The 16632-nt window shown below is 40.4% G+C and overlaps 1 protein-coding gene across 5 annotated transcripts in view; it reads left to right on the top strand.

The window, feature by feature from the left end:
* The first annotated feature begins 1279 nt into the window (after positions 1–1279).
* PLCB4 (phospholipase C beta 4) overlaps positions 1280–16632 on the top strand; it is a 164911-nt gene continuing 149558 nt past the window's right edge. For 3 of the 5 annotated variants that reach the window (XM_087716869.1, XM_087716871.1, XM_087716867.1), the window contains exon 1: positions 1523–1778. The gene's annotated coding sequence lies outside the window, so the exon portion shown is untranslated. Of the gene's footprint in view, positions 1445–1522; positions 1779–16632 lie in introns of those variants that run through there. The other 2 variants (XM_087716870.1, XM_087716868.1) reach the window with 1 other exon arrangement.

The following is a 16632-nucleotide window of genomic DNA, read 5'->3' as shown; positions in this document are numbered from 1 at the left end:
GTTGATGGACAGCAATGTGTTCAACTGGTACTCCAGTTGTTTTGGACTCAAAGTGCCTATTACAATTGGTGCTAATCTTATGAGTCATTGTATAATTATGTTTATTCAATGTTTAATTAATACATTAAAACTAGACCATATGGAATAGTATTGCCCAGTCTTGCTTCCCTTTGATTTATAGCTTATTCAAAGTCTAGTACATTTTTCATTCTAATTTGACTGTTTTAAACTGCTTTTATAAATTTAGGGTAGTATAATTGATTTCACATTATGTTTGGAAACCACACAAGCTGTTATGAGAGCATGATTAGAAAAGGCAATCAATCTAAATAGTAAGCAGGCAAACCTCTTTGATATCCTTTTGCTTTTGGGCAAATATTATTATTTTTTTGGTCAATGTTTGTCCTTCCGTTTTCAAGATCATTTGCATTCTAATTCTTAAAAGCCCATATAATTGAAGCTTTGCTTTCTCTCTCTGAATCCTTCAGCTCATACAGGGGTTTCATGTTATGAGACAGAATAGAGAAACAGCAGGAGATCCAGGAAATAAGCTGCAGAGTTCACGGTTTCCTCCCCATGTTTCATGAGGGCCATAGGCTTAATATAGACGTTGGCTGCTTTTAAATCCTCTTGGGTGTTTCTGTATTTTGCACCGGACAAGAATTTGGCCTAGTCTTGCTTTGTTGTCCGTGTCCTGATCTACACTTTCATTGGGGCAATTCCCATGGAGCTCAGAACCACCTTTTTAAGCAGATCTGCCTGTTTCCATCTCGTGAGGGGTCTGATTTCGGAGTCTGCCTGGCTTTTCGGCCGTCCTGCACCTGCTCCGGCACCATTTGTGAGCCCTCAAGAACGAGGCACCTGCTGGCCAGCTTCAATCACTGCTCGGCATCGAAGACAATACCTTCATGAAGCCCCTCTCCCTTCCCGCCGCTATCCTCCCGATGCCTTGTTCACAGGGCACCGATACGGCAACCTCGCCCCCACTGCCCGTCGCTTGGACCCTCCCCCCTCCTTCCTCCGCCGTCTTTGAGGTGCCCGTGAGGAAAGCCCACCTCTGCCGCCGCCGCCGCCTTCCCAGATCGCGCGCGCGCGCTCCCGAAACCAACAGACAGCTCCGGCGGGCCTGGCGGGTGACCGGTGGCGCGCTCGCTCGCTCGCGCGCTCCACGGCGCACGCGTGGGGCGCGCTCGCCCGCTTAGAAACGCGCCGCCTTTCGGAGCTGTCTTAAACCCCGCGAACCAGGAGTAGCGACTCACGCGGGCGGCTGCCAATAGAAAAGCCGCTCGCCGTGGTCTGGAACTGGGCGAAGGAGGAGGTGGGGGGGCGGGGGGAGAGGCGCCCTCCCCAAAGCATCTTGTGCCAATGAGCGTTTAAACGGCAACGGCGCCGGGGCTTTCTCCTCATTCTCTCTCCTACCCGGCACCGTCCGGCGACAGCTGATGTAAGACCCTGGCGGGGAGCGCTGACAAAAGGAGGCGGGGAAGGGGTGGAAGGGAGGGAGGCGGCGGGTAGCGGGGTGGGAATGCGGTGTGCGAAGCCAGGGTTTGCCTTTCTCCGAGCTCCACCGGGCGGGCGGTTAGGTAGGAAAGCAAGGGCGACTGAGTATTCGTCGGCTCCCGGCGGGGCGACGCTGGACAGGGGCGGTGATCTCCGGCCGCGGAGGGCTCCGCAGGGCCTCGGCTGCGTCTCCCTGTCCTCCGTGCAGCAGCCCCCTTCTCCGCGCTCCTTTCCTAAGAGGGAGATCCTCGCGGGGAGGCGAAGCACTTGCTTTACTGGTAAGTCCTGCCCGGGAGCGCGTCCGAAGCGCCGCTTTGGAAGAAGCAAAGGAGCGAAGAGTTGATTTATTCCTGGCGGCCCTCCCAAAAAGGCTCCGCTGCTGCTGTTGCTGCTGCTGCCCGAGACCTTGTTAGCGAAAGCCCTTTTGGTGGCGCGGCTTCTTCGGTGGCCGTTTTCCCCCTTGCACCTCCTCCTGCACACACACGCACACACACAACCACACACCGGCTCGGTGGACTTTCTGATTTGTTTGCTCCTGCTTTATAAAGTGGCGTCGTGGCAGATCTCCCCAGAAGCGAAGCGCCAAGCCTTTTCTCCCCCTCTCTCTTTTTGAGTTGTTAATGGCTCGCCCAGCAAGTCATCTTTCTTTCTTTCTCTTTCCATGTGCATCCGGGATGAAATGTCAGCGCGGGGTGCTGAGCTAGGAAACGGCTCTGTGGCTCAAGGTTTTTGCTTTTTTAAAAACTTTAGTTTTAGAAGCTTCAGGCGGCAGGTTAAAAGGGGGTGTTTGCTGTGCGGTGACCTCTTTCCCCTTTCCACAGCCTCCCTTCCCTTCCCCGCAGGGGATTCGGGCATCTTCCGCGAATTGCCCGTTAAACTTTCCCGGTGAAGGATTTTCAGAGTTGGCATGGAGCGTGGGATGGTGGTGCGTTTGGTAAACGAAACGGTTCCTGAAGTTTATACAGGCAGAAAGATCCCGGATTCTTAATCCGGATTGGCATTTGATGACTCTTGCCAGGTGCTCTTGAATGCACCGTTGCTTTTCTTACGGAAAAACAACATCAAACAAACCCGAAATGCTTGGCACTGCCTTCTTTGCGCTATTGCTTATCTTCCGTTATTATTGTTCTTCATGGATGAAGTAATACTTTTGGCCAAGATAGCAATCTTTGGGAGCTACTTAAAAAGATGTGTGTGCTTATGTATTGAGGTTATAGTTCTAAGCATTTTAATCAACTGGTAATATTAATTCCTGTGCGAGGCTAGAGCACATGGCAGAAAACATGGCATTATATATAATTTATAATATTTTTACTCTCCTTTTTCCCTGGGAAGTTAAGGTAATGTACTTAAGATGAGGACCCAGATTGTCGGGGACACTGAACTGACTCTGTAAACAGCTTAAAGGGAGCTGTAAAGCGGTATATAAGTCTAACTGCTATTGCTACTTATTTGGTTCCCACAGCAATCCTGTGAGATGAGGTGAGATGATGGCCCTTCCAGAGAGAGAGAGTCACCAATGAGATGGTTGATCCAGACATAAAGTATGGACACTGTCCTCAAGTAATTCTGGAAAAGTGTGTCCATATATTTAAATGCAAACATGCATTTAATCACCATAGTAATAGGACACTTGCCAAAGATAATACAAATCTGATTTATGCTGGTGCATGTATATGCTTGAATCTGTCATACTATTACAATGCCATTCTCTGTCATACATTCCTTAGCATTATAAAACTTATAAAAATGGTGAGTTTGTGACTGAGTTAAATTGGATAGTAATAAAAGATTGAGTCCTTAAAAGACAAACATGTCACAAGGGTTACCACAAAGGCTCAGGTTTGGCACTTATGAATTAGGAATTGGGTTTATGAATGATGATGATACTTAGAAATTATCTGTGTAGGAAAAACAATGGTTCAACTTTGGAAACAGTACCATGTTCCTTATAAATTATATGAGGTTCTGTGATTGGACGCTTTGGTTTAAACTGTCAGGCATCTGGTAGCAGCTTTTCTGACTAAGAAATGTTATTAAAAGCATACACTTTTGTGAGCTGCAGTGCACTTAATGCAATGCAAATAATACTTTACGAAAGCATATGCCTTTTAATAAAATTAGTTTTATTTTGGAATCCTGATTTTTTGCCACCATGGATCAACATGGCTATCTTCTTATAATTAATATAAACTTATGGTCCATTTCTAAAGATTTCTAATTGAACAACAAACTATTGCACTTTTTGCATTGCTGCCAAATAAGCTATATGGACAAGTCCCCGAGGGGATCAGAAATCTAGCATGAATTTTAAAAGACCTTACTTTTTAACAGTACAGTGTTGTAGCTTTGCCAATTGTTGATGTATGCCAAGGAAATGAAGGTCTGTAAAGAGCAAAACATAGCCTTGTCATAAATGTTACATAAGCAAAGATTGAATAGGAGTTATTATGTGGCATCACTTTTCAATAGACCACTTCAAAATACCTTGCACAATTGTCTGTTTCCTTGGAACCAGATATAGTCTGATTACATAATTGCCTTTCTTTTGTTTTCATCTTGGCAAATGTTGGAGAGGTTGGCATATGATCCAAAACAGATATCTTGCAAATAAGATTTGGTCCGCATACAAATGAATAGTTTTTGGGTAAACTGAAGGAAGTAATATAATAAATGGTGGGATTTGCATTATTGCTAACCGAACTTTATTTCAGAATAATATGATGGCAAGTACCATTTAGGTTACATATGCTAAAACAGTGATAAAATGCACTTCAGCCTGTGGGTTTGGCTTGGCTTGTGGCCCTTGTCTTTGCCTATAAATCAGACCTGTGCTATAAAATAGATCTGTGCTAGTGGCTGTCAAAACAATTTTCAAACCTGACTTGATATTAGGTATGGTTTCCTATCTGCTTGAGTAACAATGTACTTTGCTTTACAGCTGCACTCCCACGCACAGCAGCTTTGTTTTAAAACACAATTTCTCCCCCCCCCTTTTTTTTTTCAGGTTAAGAACCCCTTATTTTTAAACGGTTTAGCCATGGCATTAGTATATGAGGATAAGAAATATCCAATCTGTCTTTAAATGTAGATCCTTCTCTACATTTACTACCCAAATATAGAAAAATAGCATGTTTTTTTATTCAAGTAAACCTACAGTTCTCTAGTCTTGTTGCAAGATTAGCAATATAGTTATACTTCGTAGTAAGAACATAAAAACTCCAAACAGAAATACAGTCAGTGTCAGTGTGTGGTTGAAAAGGAAAGCACTGACTTCAGTGGGTCCATTCCTTTGTTTCTATGAGTGACCCTGATAATTTATAGTTGTATTATGGAAAAAGGAAAGAAGGTAGGGATCACCTGTGCTTTCTTTCCCAGTTTGTATAGTCACCACCCAAGACTAACACATTCTCCCCTTTTCTCTTTGAAATGAAGACCAAGAGGGAGAAGAGTCTTTTTTGAGTGATGACAAAACTGTTTGTGGCGTATGGATATTGGACCCCAGAAATATAATAGCCTTAACTTTCTTAATTTCCCCATTTCAGTTAACCTCCTATCTAATGACATGTTTTGAAATATCGGTTCCACCACAAAACCGCGGAGGACAAAATCGCGCTCGACAAAAGCGCGCATTTGACGTCATCACAGCGCGACGAAAACATCGTGCTGTGATCGAAAAATGTAAAAATAAAGCAAAAAACTTACCCTAACCCCCCCAAACCTAACCCTAACCCTAAACCTAACCCTTAACCTAACCCTAAATCTAACCCTAAACGTAACCCTTAACCTAACGCTAAACCTAACGCTAACCCTTAACCTAACGCTAAACCTAACGCTAACCTTTAACCTAACGCTAAACATAACCCTAACGCTCTAAACCTAACCCTAACCCTTAACCTAACCCTAACCCTAACCCTAAACCTAAACCTAACCCTTACCTTTATGTGAATCGGCTTGCTTTAATTTTAATTTTATTTCAATCTTTAATTTTTTTCATCGCGCTGTGATGACGTCAAATGCGCGCTTTCGTCGAGCGTGATTTTGTCCTCCGCGGTTTTGACGGGTCACGGAAATATCTGAAGCCTTGTTGTTTGTTTGGAAATATTTTGGCTGATGTAACTGAATAGATCTTAGGCTATAAATTTAAATAACAAATGCAGCTACCTGTCAGAAAATATAAACAACTACATTCACTAGATTTTTTAAAATAATCATTATGGGTGAACACAGCTATGAATTTCATGTTTCTGATATTCCATGTTCAGAGTAGTTAGCTATCTTGATGCTAAAGAATGTTTACTGCCATGTCCAAGGCAAACTGCAGTAGCCAGAGTAGCTGGATGGGAATTGTAATCCATTATATCTGGAGATTGGGAAAACTCTAACTTTATGAAAAACGTAAAATCACCTGTGAGTTGAGCTCCTTCTGGTGACTTCATGGTGATTGCTATTTTATTGATTTATTATGTTTTTATGCCACCCGACTCCTCTCCCAGATGGGTTGCCATTACCTTCTCCCATTTTTCTTTTTGTCTTCTCAATTTAGCCACATTGGGGTTCCTGGAGAGTTCCCATCCTCATACTAGCTTGGCCTGACCATGTTTTGTTTTAGAATGCTGAGACACAAGTTGATTAGCTGATTCATAATCATTACTTCAGTTGCAGGATCCAGTTTGCGTGGGTCACTGGGACCCGAGGTTTTGTCTTCCCAGCTTTTGGACTATAGCTGCAGTCCATCCTTACATTGGAGTGAGAGAGACGCTCCCTGAGGAGGAGCTCCAGCATGAGTCCAAAAACTTGAAAGACTAAACCTCTGGTCCCAGTGACGGACCCAGATTGGATCCTACAACATTGTCCTGGGACAAATATATTCAGCTTTATTCATAATTACTTCAGTTCCTACATAAGAAGAGACTCAAACTATTCTTGGTGGAGGTTTTTTTTCCTTGGTATCAGCTTGAACGAGTGATGGTTTGGAATTAGATTTGGAATCCTTGTCTCTTTGAAGTGGGTTTACTGTTCCCCGAGTTTCCTTTTCACAAGGGATGCAAAATATGTTTCACTTAGCAGCTGATTTAAAACATTCATTCTTGCTCTTAGGTATTCTTGCTATTGTTCTGGTGATTTTTCTCAATCTATTTTGGGTTTGTTTTGAGTTAGGCCTTTTAGAGTTTAACCAATAACATTCATTTGTAAAACACCTACAGATATTAAACAAGGGGTAACTTCAAATCTTGCACTGTTTACTTTATTCACGTAGGTTTGGGCTTCTTCCTCCCTCCTTCCCTCCTTAGCCTGCTTAGGTTTAATTTTTCTCTGAAGAGTTTATGGACTTTTCAGTTTTCACACTTTTACAGTGTTCAGCATTCTTCTAAGCCCGTGATGACGAGGCACGTGTGCCACCTGTGGCACATAGAGCCATTTGTTAGGACATGCAAGGTGTTGCCCTGTTAGCTCCAGCACGCATGTGCGCGCTGGCAAGCTGACTTCGGTCTTCTTTTGAGGCTGTTTTTCACAAGCCTCCAGACCACTACACCCACGCCAACCCCCCTGCGCTCCCCCCGCTTTTGGCACGTGAGCCAAAAAATGTTCGCCATCACTGTTCTACATCTCTTGAGCACAGATTGTACTAGTTCAGGTAGAGAGATCGGGTGTCTGAAGAACTGAGCTTTCAGTTCAGTAACTTCTGTTAAGGAAGTTCTTTTCAATTCTGGCTCTAATTTCTTTCTCTAGTTGTTAGTTAACATTCCAGATGTCATGAAATTGTTCAGATCTTTATTAAGCTTCTCTTCAGGCCAGTCCTGTAGTTCACAGAATCCTATTTCCCAGATTGATAATGCTACTTAGGCTATCTGCAAAATTGTAATTGTCAGATGTCTCACCTCAACGGGACTAGCCCACCACTCTCTCCAGCAGAAGAATTTTGCCTGATGGAATCCAGGAGAAGAGCCTTGTCTGTTGTGGCCCCCCACTCTTTGGAATAGCAATAGCAATAGCAATAGCAATAGCAGTAGACTTATATACCGCTTCATAGGGCTTTCAGCCCTCTCTAAGCGGTTTACAGAGTCAGCATATTGCCCCCAACAACAATCCGGGTCCTCATTTTACCCACCTCGGAAGGATGGAAGGCTGAGTCAACCCTGAGCCGGTGAGATTTGAACCGCTGAACTGCTGATCTAGCAGTCAGCCTGCAGTGCTGCATTTAACCACTGTGCCACCTTGGCTCATGAATATTCTCCTGCTGAAGGTGAAGTTAGCCCCCACACTCGTGGCCTTCTGGTAGAACCTGAAAACTTGGTTCTGCCAGCTATCATGGTCTCCAGGTAAGAGAGTTCTGGTTGTGGGGATGGTTGACGAGAGAAAGAGAGAGAGAGAAGATCATCCATCCTCTTGGTTTTTAGCTTTCTATGATCTTTTTTACACTTTTTATTGTATGGGTAGCTCCATCATTGAAATGAGCAGCAAAGCAAGCGAACGAACAAACAAACAAACAAACAATAAATAAATAATCTGACTATTGTGACCAATTTGTGCAGATGAGACTTTCTTACCAATCTTTCTCCCCTCCTCCCCTATACAAGTCAAACATATGAATGTATTTCTGAAGACCTTTTTTTCTTAATTCCCAAAGAAGTTTTGTAAGGAGAGACACTTGCTTCTGCATGCATGTTGCCTCTGCTGTTTCTTGATAAGTGTTTGTGGGATCTATGGCTACAGTTGTGGTTAGGAATTGCTATGATAAATAGAAAAGGGGCTGCTGACAGATGAATTTCTGTTGGTTATATTGATAATAATTTCATCAAAGCATGTGTTCATGTTAGAAGAACAGATGGACTAACGTCTGTTTAAAAAAAATTTGTCTGGTTTTTTTCCCTTCCTGATTATTATTGATACTTACAATAAACAGCAGGGGGGGGGAAGCTTTGGAAAATAATTTAATACAAAGTATTAATTAAATTGTTATTCCTTGTAATAAAATGGCTTTTTTTAATTTGACTCCTTTTTTTAAATTGGACTACAATGTCTTGAATTCCCCTGATAATGTACTGAAGAATAAATGCATAGATAAGTAACACTAGATTGGGGAAGGTCTCAGAAAACGAACAATTTTAGTAGGAAAGAAAAATAAAGGGAGAAAATAATAAATAAAAGTAACAGTTGTGACATTATTAGTACCCAGTTCAAATAAAACGAATAGATAGCTTAGGAACATACTTTGGCCAATCTCTGCCATATCCTTATTATGGCGTAGAAATAGTTGGGTATCAATCTTACTTTTGACACTTCTGATTTAATCTTAAGACTCTAAGTTGGTTGCTATAAAAATGAATAGAAAGACAATAGAGCCTCTTCTTCGGTGATATGTACCTTGAATAGGCTAAGATGGATCTAGCAGCCTCCTTCTGATAGTAATCCATCAATGTTTCCAGGACAAACAGTAATGTGTTCTCCCCTACTGTTTCCACTTAGTAACTGGTATTTAAAGATACATGAATGTGGATTTTACAATACTGTAAGCACATATAACCCTTGCATTCTATTTAAATATTTTTTAGTACTAGATTACTACCAAAGTAAAGTTCTTTGTTTCTTCATAATGATTAAGAGATTGAAAGTAGACCATGATGTTAAATGATAGTTTCTTTTGTCCTTTCATATTTCCCAAAGGACTTCATCATGGTTAAAGGTTAGCTGGAAATTTAATTATAGTCAAAGCAAAGTTATGGTTCACTCAAAACCACAGCTATTGGCAGACGCCTTGGTGACAATGAATCTCAGCTGGAGGAAAGGGAGTTACGTTTAATTCAAAGAATGAAACTTTAAATGTTGATTTCTAGACTTGATGTTACTCTTTAATTGATGTTATTCGGAGAACACAGGCTTAATAAATACTGTATTGTTTTCTTCAGAAACGTACAAGTATTTAGGGAGTGGGTCAGGCTTTTCCTGTTGCAATTTTTTTTTGTAATTTTCTTGAAGCATTTAGTTACCACTATTCAGTATAGGAAGTAGGACTGATCAGAATGGGTATTACGGTATGTGTGTTGATTGCCTCTCACACAGAATACAGGATACATGGTATTTCTACCCCTATGATGCTATTTTCTATTCTTTTTTGGGAAATGACATTTGTGCACTACCAATATGTTTCAGACATGTGGAACATGATTTTATTTCTAGGATGTTGCTAGAGGAAGGTACATGCCACTTATATAAGCAAAGAAAATCAAGTCACGGTTGTTTTCTGTCAAGAAAGGTAAACTGATATGGAGATTATAAAACTGACTTGATTGTCTTTTCTGGTAAAATGGTTTATGAAATGCACTAGAGATTCATCAAACAATTATGAAAGAGAGAAATTAATTCACTTCCCTCAGTGGTTTGGTGGACAGAAAGGAATTTAGTCACTTGTTTATTAAATCTGCATCAGGTGCCTGGGAATGAAAAGACCATTCAAACTTGCACATGCTTAAAAATCAGCAAATGAAAGGATTAAATAAGCAGTTTGTGGGAATTATTGCTGCCTCCTCCATGGCTTTCCTTGCAGGTACCAGTTCGGTCAAGGGTGGGTTCTAGCAGCTGCTACTGCCAGTTCACTTAAGGATGGGCAGCGCGCGCGCTTGCGCAATACAACAAAAATTGCTCTGTGCATGCATAGAAGGCAAAAACAATATAGCGATGCCTATGGCACTGCCAAGAGAAGTGGTTCAGGAGTGTGGCAGGCTTGGGTTGCTGCCAGTTCCAGCGACCCAGGCCACCAAGCTACTACCGGTTCAGCCGAACCGGGCCGAACCGATAGGAACCCACCACTGAGCTTGGTGCTACAAGAGATTTCACTCTACATTCTGTCAAGAATCAGGACTTACCCAGATATATTTGTTAAGACTGAATTATGAGTGGCAGAAGGAGGTAGAGGAAAAGTATATGAACCATGCTCCTTCTGCAGCTTGCTCTCATTACATAAAATCATGGCTTACTATTAATATGGAGGCTGGCATTATTGTAGTTAATCCAAGTGGTTCTTTTATTCTCTGGAAAAAATGTGAATGGCTGTCTATGTCCTCTCTTCCCAAAAATATAGATGTCACTGCATGTAACTGTTATGTACATTAAATTAATACAGTAAAGAATGTTGATAATGTTTCTGCAGAATTTATTGAAATAAAGAGAAAGTGTGAGTTGTTCTACATAAATCAAATCTGGGAAACAGGATAGATGGTTTTGAAGTTAAGTGAGCTTTTAGGTAACAGAGAAAAAATGTTTCAAGGCACATCCTAAGGGCTCATATCTCAGAAATAAACTCTAGAATAGCTGACTTTAAGTCATATTAGATTTCAAATTAGTTATTTTTGGACATACTGTAATAGGCTGTGCATCACTCTGGTCTCCTGGGTTAAAAAACAGCCAGGATATATTTTGCAAGCAAACTATTTGCAATGTCCTTTGTGATATAAGGTGCATGATTTGATACACCTTATGAAAGAAGTAACTTTGAAGCTCAAGTTTAATACTGAAAAGGCATTGCATATTGAAAAAAATAAGATGTGATTAATTTGTGCTGACAAGCACAAGGGTCTTTGCTGCGAGAAATTGACTGGCTTGAAACTTAGTAATATAGTGTAAGGCTTGTTCAAGGTTTATTCTCATACACTTGGGTTGCAGTCCTAATGTTGAATCCTTTGGATAGTTCTGTGACCACCTATTCTCCTGCCCCTGTCCGATCTTGACTGCAGCTTTCCCATCATCAGCTAACAGCTGTGATTCTGCTGGAAAGATTAATTGCATGACTGCTAAGGTAATTAAAAGTCTGGGAACACCGAACAAGGTAAAAACCTGTCATTACTTTGATAGATTTTTCAAGAATGCATGTATTTCTAAGGGCAGTACTATCACTGTTCCAAATGTTCAGTTTAGCTGTGTAAAGTATACAAATGATTTCCCCCTTTTTCAGAAATTAGACCGAAAGTGCTAGTTCCAGGAACAGGGGCACAATGTTTGCACTATAGAATTTCACATCTTTAGATTCATTTTGATTTGTATAGCCAGAAGGATAAGGAACGTGCTATGAAACCTCTTTCATGAATGAAACTCCCCATTCCCATGTTTTTACAGCCTCTGTGTTTTCTGTAAGAAAATATACATAATGGATTGTAATGGAATTACATTAAAACATTTGTATAGGGATCTCCAGCATTGCAGAGATGATGTCAAAGAGTAAATGCTACAGCTACCAAAATGTCTCAGAACCATAATGAATTGAATTTGATCAATTGAATTTGATCTTTTTCTGTATGCCCATGCTCAAAATAGCTATGAATAAAAAGAGAAAAATACAAAACAGAGTAATTTAAATTACGGTAAAATATGATGTAAAAATCCCCAAACAGATGGTAACCAATCTGCCAATGTTGTGCCTGAATGGAGATGCATTTGCTAAATAACCTTTTCCTTTGTTTCTATAACACAATTTTGTTCTCACTTATTTGGAAGTAAGGCAGGTGGCAGTTCTGATCTCAGAAGGGCTAACGATAGGATTGAGCTGAGAGACCTTGAGGAAAGGGCTGAAGGAAGCAGAAAAATATTTCAAAACAAAACTGGGGAACTACTTTCATGCTGTTGAGGTTGACCTGGGGGAGATTTTATTTTTATCTTATTTGGAAGCAATATCCAGGATGTTCAGAAGGGTTTACTTCCAAGTCAATCTGAATAGGATTGCAGTCTGCGATGAATTTTCCAAGATCAAAATTGGACTGATTTCTGGATGATTATGCTGAGGAAAGACGATATATTTTTTCTTCCCATCAGATGGGCCATTGACGTGTCTGCTTCCCCCCCCCCCTCCCAGTACTTCACGGTTATATTTTTGGTACTGAAGTTGCTAGGTTTTATGTATGTTTTTGCTCTTGCTGGTTTAAGCACATACATTTAGGATTCTGTGGATTATCTGTGAAAAGGTGATGGAAGAGTTATGAGCAGTTTCTCTTCTTTGTGGTGCAGTCCTGGCATATGATGTTCCAATCCATATTTAGTGCTGCCCTCCAAATCCAAAGTTGGAGATCCACTTTGCTTTGATTTCCAACTTTGGTTTGGAAAGGATAAATGCTATTCATAATTAATGATGACATAACACATGATGAAATGTTGTTAAAGAATTTATATACAAGAGGAAAGAGCAAGGTGAGCTGACTCGGATATAATGAAAAATCACGATGCCAACCAACATATGAATTGTAGACTCATCCTTTGCTGCACCAGTGTGGGTACAAAAGAATATATAGACCCACGAGCTTTATAAAATTTTGTTTTTGTAATGTGACCTTCTGTGAATTATAGATAATAAGCTCTTAACGTGGAATGTAGTGGCCTGGAGTAGTGTTTGAAAAAAGGAAATGTTTTTAACTGCGAAGGGAAGAGTTTATATTTTTTAAAGATTTCTAAATGACCTGTGGAATTTAATTCTTAACTTTTATTATTATTATTGTGTGGTTAATCTTGGTGAGAGTCACAGCCTTTGGGGCTGGTTGGTAGCTCAACAGCTCGAGTCCTAACCAAGGACCTAGGAACTGTTAAGGTAACGTTGAAGGATATAAGCTGTTCCAAGTAGGGTGGTTTTTTGTAGAATCAGAATATTCAAGTCTGATAAATTTAAAATTTCCAAATAGTGAGGTAGCCCTCTGGGTATTGCTCCAAGGGGTATTGCTCCAATTACAATGGGGACAACACACGATTTCTTTTTCCACAGTCGTTCAACTTCAATTTGCAAGTCCCAATACTTTGTGATTTTTTTTCTTGCTGTTTATCTTCAATTGGTGCATCTCCAGGTATTGCAATGTCAATGAACCATACTTTTTTTATTTTCAACTATTGTTATGTCAGGTGTGTTGTGGGCCAAGTGCCTGTCAGTCTGGATTCTGAAGTCCCACAAGATCTTGACTTTCTCATTCTTTAAAACCTTCTCAACCTGATGGTTATTATTATTACATTATTATACAATTGTATCACAGCGGCCAGTTGTTTCGCTGGATTTGGAATTGGTTACTAGTCGGGCCCCACCCAGGGGCCTAGGATGTTGTAACGCATTTTTGTAATATGTGTGCAGATCCAAGCAGTGCGGCTTTTTGCATTTGACTGATGGTGATTTTGTCAATTTTTAACTGTTTTAAATGTAATTCCAGTGCTTTTGGAATAGCACCCAGTGTGCCAATTACCACTGGAATTACCACTGCTGGTTTGTGCCATAGTCGTTGAATTTCAATTTTTTTAGTCCTGGTATTTTGCGATTTTTTCATGTTCCTTCTCAGCGACCCTGCTATCACCTGGTATTGCGATGTCTATGATTGTGACCTTATTTTTCTCAACCAGTGTGATGTCTGGTGTATTATGCGCCAGTATTTTGTCTGTTTGTATGCGAAAATCCCACAAGATCTTGACCATCTGATTTTCGGTGACTTTTTCAGGCTGATGTTCCCACCAGTTTGTTGCTGTTTTAATATTATAATTTTTGCACAAATTCCAATGGATCATTTGTGCTACTGAATTGTTGTTCACTAACATTTGAATCTGGATATTGTTGTTTCCATAATTCATACATTCGCTTTAAATAACCTCTTTTTTCTGGCTCTGAGTTGTAGTAACAGGCCATTATGGCACGGTTTTCATCTGCACTATATTTTTGTCATTTTGTTGGCTGGTCCACTTGCAGCCCACTTGTCAACGGATGTCCAGGGACCCCAACATCCGCTGCGACCCTTGTTAACCCGCGCGATGACCGATGTGGTATAAATTTTTTATTTGTTTCTTTCACCATATTGTATGGGTTGGCGGGTTTTTTTTATGGGGCCAGTTGCCAACCTGACCCCAACCCTCCTCCTTTCTCATCCGGGCTTGGGACCGGCAACGGCGGAGTTGTTGTTGTTGTTATTATTATTATTATTATGTTTATGTTTATTTGGTAACAAACTGTCTACAAGTTACATAAATGTATCATTGCAACAGCTTGCCATTCCATCTGCTGACACATCTAGCTATCCATAATTATGCTTTTGAGTTACAAAGAGAGAGAGAGAGAGAGAGAGAGAGAGAGAGAGAGAGAGAGAGAGAAAATATTTATACAGTATGCACTTAGTTCTACATAATATTAGTATGAAAAATAAGATTTTTGGATTTAAGAAGTTGATATTATTAGATTTCTATCTGTCCAGTACTCATTACAACACACTTTAAAATCCTTGGAAATAAGCCATTTATGTTTTCTCGTTTAAAACATTGGTACAGCGGCTTAACACATCAAATTCTGGGTGGCTCCCAGTCAACAATTAAAACATCAATAGTAAGGCAATGTAACGCATATATTTACTAAAACATAAACATTAAAACCCTGGCACCAAAGTTAGGTTTCTACATGCCATTCCTCGTTAAATTGCTTACCATATCACAGTGCTTGGAGGAAAACCCAAGTCCTGTGTTTTTGGAAGGCTGGGAGAGTGGGGTCCTGCCGAACTTCATGGGGAAAAATATAGTATAGGATAGGAGCTGTCAGAAAAGGCACACTTTGTACTTTCTATTAGATGGCAATGTTTAAAGGAAGGGACTAGCAATGTGCCCACTCTATCTGCTAAGACGGGTAGCTGTCCTTAGGGAAAGACTGTTTCGCAGATAACATGGGCTTTTGTTTGGCTCCTTCCTTCCTATTTGTCCATCAACTGCAGATTGGTAGAATTGAGATCTGACAAGCGGTTCCACCACAAAACCGCGGAAGACAAAATCGCGGTCGACGAAAGCGCGTATGTGACGTCATCACAGCGCGACGAAAAAGATCGAAAAATGTAAAAATAAAGCGAAAAACCTTACCCTAACCCCACCCTAAACCTAACCCTAAACCTAACCCTAAACCTAATCCTAAACCTAACCCTAAACCTAACCCTTAACCTAACGAAAAACCTAACGTTAACCCTTAACCTAACGCTAAACGTAACGCTAACGCTCTAAACCTAACCCTAACCCTTAACCTAACCTAACCCTTAACCTAACCCTTACCTTTATGTGAATCGGCTTGCTGTAATTTAATTTTTATTTCAATTTTTCGATCTTTTTCGTCGCGTTGTGATGACGTCACATACGCGATTTTGTCGACCGCGCTTTTGTGGAACGCGGTTTTGACGGGTCACGCTGACAAGCAGCCCCAGTATAGGTGACCTTAACTTTTTAGCACTCTCACCACTAAATCATGGAATTTCTCAAAGCTGTTACTAACATGTTTCACAAAACATAAACATGAATGGTACAAGCAAATATGCCCATGATGGGAATACATCTTGAGGCTTCGAAAAAGGCATTATTGATAAAAAAGAACCTCTTATCTTTCACACATACTAAAATAGTCCTAAAAGTTGCAGATACCTATCAACACAGGCTTTCACAGTTAATATCAGTCCATTGGTGATTTGTGCCCCTATCTTCAATGTTTTGTTACTACTAATTGAGAACATTGATTAAACTTCCAGTTCTGAATATAACCTTTTTTTAATTTAGCATCTGTAGATAATAAGGGCAAATAACATATGCTGATCAAAAAATGTATTACCTTAAAGTAATTCAAAAGCATTCCATCTTTTTCATTTGTCTTTTCTAAACCAATTTTGCAGGGCACTTTTGGGGTCTGCCAGGCAGATTAATTTAAAGAAATGAATGTGAACAAAAGAACTAGTTTCCCAAGGGGAACAAAACATTAGTTTGCTTCTTGAGGCACATTTTGCCTTCTCCTGAGAATCCAGTACCCTGAAGAATTAATTGTTGTAGTCTTCTGTCTCTGAGGAGCAGCATATTTTACTGAAGGCTGAAAGTTACATAAAACACATGCCTAGAATTAGTCAGGATGTTTTTATTCCGTTTATCAGTAATTATAAAGATGAAATATTTAAAGGTCTTTAGCATATTGGTCCTAGGTATAAATATACACTGAGTGGGATTGCAAAGACTGGAAATGGTTAGAACATTCCAGAAAGATCCTTTGTAACTGTTTGTGGCTGTTGTAAGATCCTAGAAACTCTATTTTTAGATGACAGTCAACTCCAGCTGCCACTTCAGTCCATGGTTTGATGTAGCCATAGAGCAAATATAAAATAAAATAAT

This window comes from Thamnophis sirtalis, unplaced genomic scaffold (genome assembly GCF_051295495.1).
Source record: "Thamnophis sirtalis isolate CommonGarterSnake01/CBP01778 unplaced genomic scaffold, rThaSir2_p1.2 scaffold_5, whole genome shotgun sequence".
In the NCBI taxonomy this organism is placed as follows: Eukaryota; Metazoa; Chordata; class Lepidosauria; order Squamata; family Natricidae; genus Thamnophis; species Thamnophis sirtalis.
This window is presented reverse-complemented; position numbering and strand designations above follow the sequence as displayed.